Here is a 6,379-nt window from a genome sequence, read left to right as displayed (position 1 = left end):
TTAAGAAGAAATTTCATTTCTGAACTGAAGATCTGAATAATTACATAGAAATCAATTTCTACTCCTGGAGCTTTCTATGCCTGACTCTCAGTTGTATATTTTATAAAAGTTCATTCATGTTGGTGCAAGACAGAAGGTTCTGTGTGAAAATTTATACAATGGAAATAAGTGAAAATCAAGTCAAGCAGAACTATGTCCTTTTTTTTTTTTCTCCATTTGTTTCTAATACATTCCAATTCTGAATAGAGAAATTTAGTTAAAAGTATATTTCATATGCAGTTTTAAGAAGACTACATGCTTTATTGTATTTTTACATCAACAGAGCTTGTACTGTTTCTATGATGGATTAAATAAAAGCTAAATATGATCCCCAAATCTATAATCAGAGGCGTTAATGCATATAACTAAAATGCTGTTAGTAATGAGAAAAAATGATTGAAATGGTTTGGGGTTCTGCAGAGTTCAGCCTTTCGTTGTATTTCATGTTTATAGATTAAAAAACAAAAACAATTGCTTAGTGAAATTTTTGTCCAGTTCAGAATCGTGAGAGCTTGTCAATGCCGTGTCTCCCAAGACTAAACAGCCGTTATAAACTCATCTGTCAAATAAATAAAAGGTCACTGCTTACTTTACAGCAAGAAGTTCCCTATTATTTAAAGGAAGTTTCCAGACCTAGTGAGAGAATACTGCTGCTTTCTGAAGAGAGCAGAATGAATTACAAATTCTGTTGCTTGTGGGTATTTCACAAAGTTACAAATTATGACACAGAAATAGAAGGAAGCAGGCAGGATCTTTTCCACACATTTTGTTTACCACTGCTGTATTTCTTTATATTTTGAGTAGCCACCATTAAATTGCTGACATTTACACAGAAAGAGAGGGTTTTTTTTGTGGTTTTGGGATATTTTGTTTGTTGGTTTTAATAAGATGTTTAACTACTAAGTATTCATCTTGATCAAACAAGGACAAGAACAAAATAGAATAAACAAAATCAGCATGGGAGCACTAGGCACAGATTAAAAATTCAGTGCACATTTGCTAGATGTGGTGCCTGAAACTTCTGAACAAAACTGAACTTCACTGAAATAATTTCATTAGGGATTTAGAATCAGAGAACCCTTAGAGTTGGAAGGGACCACTGAAGGCCATCTAGTCTAGCTCCCCTGCAGTGAACAGGGACACCCACAGCTAGATCAGGTTGCCCAGGGCCTTATCCAGCCTTGCCTTGAAAGTCTCCAGGGACGGAGCATCAACCACATCACTGGGCAGCCTGTTCCTCACCACCCTCACTGTAAAAGGATTTTTTCCTTATATCCAACCAAAATCTACCCTCTTTAAGCTTGAAACCACTTCCCTTTGTCCTATCACCACAGACCCTGTTAAAGAGTCTGACTCTTCTTTCCTCTAGCTCCGCTTTAGATACTGAAAGGTCGCTATCAGGTCACCTCACAGCCTCCTATTCTTCAGGCTGAACAACCCCAGCTCTCTCAGCATGTCCTTGTAGGAGAGATGTTCCATTCCATGGATCATTTCTGTGGCCTTTCTCTGGATGCACTCCAACAGGTACACATCTCTCCTGTACTGAGGACTCATATCTGGATGCAGTACTCCTGGTGAGGCCTCACCTGGGTATTAAGGGGTACCATGTATCATGAAAGACTGCTGAAAAAAATGGCTATGTAAGGAAACCTTTGTTGATTTCCTTAAGTATTTTTTCTGCCTCTTCAGTTGGATTTGATCCTCCTGACAATAGGTCAACTCAGTCAATTTGAGAAAACTTCTTAAATCACTCAGAAAAAAGGACAATCTTTTGAATTATTTTCAGAAATATTCCTAAATTTATTTCTGTTTTCTAAGATTTTAAATATTATGGTTGAAATCTAAAGCATTATCAACAAATAAAACAGGGGAAAACATCAGAAAAAAAATTGAACAACTGAATTTTCTATCATGTATTTTTTGTTCTCCATACTCAGGTTCTGACTCAACAGACTTGAGTAAATGTAGAAAACTCAGGTGTGAAGAATACTTTCATTTACATCTTTTCTCCACAGTCACTCTAGTCTTCTTACAAACTGTCTATGTTAAGACATTTACAATGTTCAATTACCTGACTTCAGCTAAGCAGAGGGCAAGATTAAATTAGCATTTACTAGATATGATTTTGAGTAATAGCTTTTATTGCTATTTCATCTCTTTCCCTTGTCATGATTATGCACTGCATGTGTACTTGTTATTCTCTGGAATGAAAAAGGTTTTTCAGCCTTAAATAAGTAATGCTCGACGTAAGATTATGATGATACTCCAAAGATTATACGGCCATGTCAGTCATAAAGATAGGAAGTATTCCTTATAACTATTAGCTTTTGCAGATTTTCTAGTCATTTGGGACCAGGGTTTTTTATTCTACTGTGAACTGGTTTCACATTGTTGATTCAAACATACGAACTGCTATCTCAAGCTACTTGAAGGTATCTTTCTGTAACTGGAAATATTCCACACCTTGAAGGGTTAGTAATTATGAAGAAGGCATGCACAAAGTAAGCAGATGCTGTACTGACAAATCAACTCAGAGTCACTGCAGTTTCCAGTATAATTTAGAATAAGTTTTGATCTAGTCCAACTTGCGAGCGGTTACTTACAACTCTAGAGGCATTCAGTTATGTTTGGGTTGTGGAAAGACTCTAATTTGCATGATAGATGGCTCAGAGTAGCAGCAGAGCATCATTACTGAATGATTTCTGCAGTATGAACATTCACTCTGAACCTGAAGAGAGCTAATTATGTTATTTGCCAGAGTCTGTTTAAGAGGTGCAAAACAATTTATTTACTCCTTCTGCAATTTCTAACAGAGCTTGTCATTTATTATTATCAAATTTGAACTAAAATTAAGATAAAATGCATTCTATAGTTTTCCAAAGTTACAACTGACTTCAGTAATTACTCCTGGTTCCTATAGTTTTGTTTCAACTCTCTTTGATTTATTGAACAATGAGTAGGGCAAAATAGAACAAAATTTATAAAATGTCAAGCAAATTTTAAAGTAAGATAATTCAGATAACTTATGATCATTCATTTAACTCTTAGCATTACCAGAAACCTGGTAACATTAAATCTTGGATTTGATTTTAAAGTGTTCATTTCTGGTGAAATTCTGTTATTCTCTTCCACCTATATTTCAGCATATAACATTTAGAATTCACAGGGTCCTTCTGAAAGAATTTGTATTCTATCAAGAAGTTGGAAAATTGACTCAAATATCATATTTACCGGTTTGGACATGTAGAAAGACTTGGCTGAGGGACAAGGGAAACAATATGCATGGAAATATCCTTGAAAACAACCATTTGATAGTTAAAGTTTACAGATTCTCCCAAATATTTAAAAGCTGTAAATGCAAGAATCTGTCTCAAAAATATGTTGATATAGTCTTTATCTCACAAGATGACAATGAATCAACTCCTCATAACCTATACAAGGAAAATCACTGATAGTACAAGACATCCTCATGGGGATCCTGTAGGATCCCCCAGTAGGAAAGATGATGTTCTTGTTCCAATGGGAGAGAAAAAAAGATACACAAACCCTTCTCCCACCCCACCTCTCCCCCCAAAAACCAAACAAAAACAACCATAAACATTTTAGAAATGTTAGAAAACCCTTCACTTTAGAAATTCTTACAGAATTTGAGTCTTTTTGCCTCCACACAGCAACTCACAAACCTCCTACAATACCCTTTAATTTGACAAAAAAAAAAAAAAGAAAAAAAACATCCATGTAGTACATTCCTCAATTCTAGGCTTGCAGTGTGCCATTGTCTATTTCCAAACTATTTTAAGATACCCCTTTGTTGTGCTTTAACCCCAACAAGCAGCTCAGTACCACATAGCCACTTGCTTACTCTGCACAAGTGGGATGGGAGAGAGAATTGTAAAGGTAAAAGCATGAGAAATCATGGGTCAAGATAAAGACAATCTACTAGGTAAAGCAAAAAGCCACACACAAAGCAAAATGTGGAATTTATTTAGCTCTTCACACCTGCAGGCAGAGGTTCAGCCACTTGCAGTAAACCAGCATTTATCACGTGTAATGGTTTCTTGAGAAGACAAATGCCATTACTCTGAATGCCCTCCCTTTCCTCCTTCTTTACTTCAGCATTTTATTGCATGACTCCGTCAGGTATGGGATATCCTTTTGATCCATTTAGGTTAGTTCTCATAGCTGTGTCCCCTCCCAACATCTTATGCATCTTCAGTCTGTACACTGTCAGGGCAGTACAAGACAGAAAAGAGCTCTTCACTCTGTGTAAGCATTGCTCTGCAACATCTAAAACATCACTGTGTTATCACTACTATTTTCATCAGAAGTCCAAAACACAGCATCATGCAAGCCTCCAGAAAGAAAATTATACCAGCCAAAATCATGATGCCTTCTAAAATCCGCATCTGTATTTTTTTAAATGTAAAATAACATAGATTTTAACATCTTAATACTTTCTATCTCTGTGATGACTTCCAGATATTTGATTATCATAGAAAGCAAGGCATTTGTGTTACTTTTAAACAGTCATAGATGTTTGACTTTATCTATTTGAAATAACGCAATTTCTTTCATGCTGCACAGACACCCCATCAATACATTAGAGAAATTAAAAAAAAAAAACAATGCAGTGCTGAAATGTCCAGTAATAAGCTATTAGGTAATCATTACTACTTCCTTACACGTAGTAAAGTGTTACAGATACATGACCTCTCTATTTCAATACTGGACCTAAACAGACTATCCTACTACCACAAAGAAAAAGAATAATTCAGGTAAAGAGCTCCAGCATGTCCTGATAGCATGAAGAGTCTGGGGCCTGATATTAAGACTTTTTGAGGCCCACAAGCTCAGCTTGAATAACATGGAAGATTAACATTCAACACCTTTTGGGTGAGGGAGGAGAAAAGAAAAAAAAAAAAAGGTTTTATCTTAGCAAGTAAAGTAAATGCTGGCCTATTTCCTACTAGGAATTTGCACACCCTCTCAGTGTCCAGGGATACACAAGCATGAATACAGATTTGTGCAGAATATGTTAAACTCTCCAGCAAAAAAAAAAAAAAAAAAAAAAAGGATAAGAAGCAGTCAGTGCTTTTGTGATCTCATAAGCTTTCTGTTGTCCATGCTACAAAGTACATAATGAATTATTTGTGTTGCTGCAGAATCTAAAATCTCTCTAAGGGTTTATAGAAGAAGGTGTCTGTTGAGTCAGAAATAGTCAAATTCAAAAAAAATACAGCCAGCACTCTAGAGAGTTTTCAACTAAAAGTTGGATCAATAACCTTTAACCTACTTCTCTTGCTTTAATAACTCTGTTCAAAACATAGGGAGAGGAATTAAGTACTTACAGTATTAGAATTAATCCAGCTGAGCTAAAATATCCTGTGGTATGCCAATCATTTTCTTCCAACAAAGAAATTACCCTTTGCTGGAATGTCAAAAGTTATCCAGGAAACTACTGAAAAAAATAATAATAATACATATAATACATCACAGAAGACAGAAATCATCCAGAGAAGGATATCTGAGAAAACACAGATGAACCTCACCAGAGATCATCACCTTCACCTGTTCTGCTGAACTTTCTTCCTCAACCCATTTTAGCCCTGGATAACTTGTTTTATTAACTGCTGGGACTAAAAGAGATCCAGCTGATGGTAAAAGAAAAACATGAATTGTTCTGTTACTTAAAAGTCCTGAAGTGACAATAATCGTGTTGGGTGTAAGGAGAATGAAAACTTTTTTCACCAGTTACTTCAGTGGGACAAGTTTTTATATGAACTCTTAAAATTCATGAACTAACAAAATGGTGACTTCTTTATATGATCTTTTTCAGATCATCTGAGGAAGGATCCTGAACAGGGCAACAAAATAGCTGCTAAATAGTATGTCCTCTCTTTTCAAGATAAAGCACAATCACATCTTAAATTTGGTATTAATTACTTGTCCTAGTTACTTGCACTTAATGAAGATAGTGGTATAGAACATGGAAATTGCATTTGACTTCACTTCTTTATTTTTTTCTTTGTTTATGCAGGAACTAGTGTTTTTCTTAAGGATGCTTGGATTCTCTGACTCAGCATGTTATTTTAGCATGCAGAGAAGATGGAACACACTGAGATTAACAGGAACAGTTAAATGCCATGATTTTCAAGAAGACTAAAGCTGAAGTGCGTCTATGCCAATGCCCGCAGCATGAGCAACAAACAGGATGAGCTGGAAGCCTTTGTGCGGCAGGCAAACTATGACCTAGTTGCCATTACGGAAACATGGTGGGATCGCTCCCATGACTGGAGTGCTGCGATGGATGGCTACAAGCTCTTCAGGAAGGATAGGCAAG

The 6,379-nt window shown here is 36.0% G+C and overlaps 1 long non-coding RNA gene across 1 annotated transcript; it reads right to left on the bottom strand.

Annotated features, from left to right (window-relative positions):
• LOC110395437 lies at window positions 4,023–5,625 on the bottom strand. The gene is made up of 3 exons (XR_002436385.1): window positions 5,589–5,625; window positions 5,388–5,494; window positions 4,023–4,263 (listed from the first exon to the last, which is right to left on the bottom strand). It is a non-coding gene; the product is annotated as an uncharacterized LOC110395437 (long non-coding RNA).

Source organism: Numida meleagris, chromosome 1 (assembly GCF_002078875.1).
Source record: "Numida meleagris isolate 19003 breed g44 Domestic line chromosome 1, NumMel1.0, whole genome shotgun sequence".
Taxonomy (NCBI): Eukaryota; Metazoa; Chordata; class Aves; order Galliformes; family Numididae; genus Numida; species Numida meleagris.
Note: the sequence above shows the minus strand (reverse complement) of the source record. Positions and strands in the feature narration are given on the sequence as shown.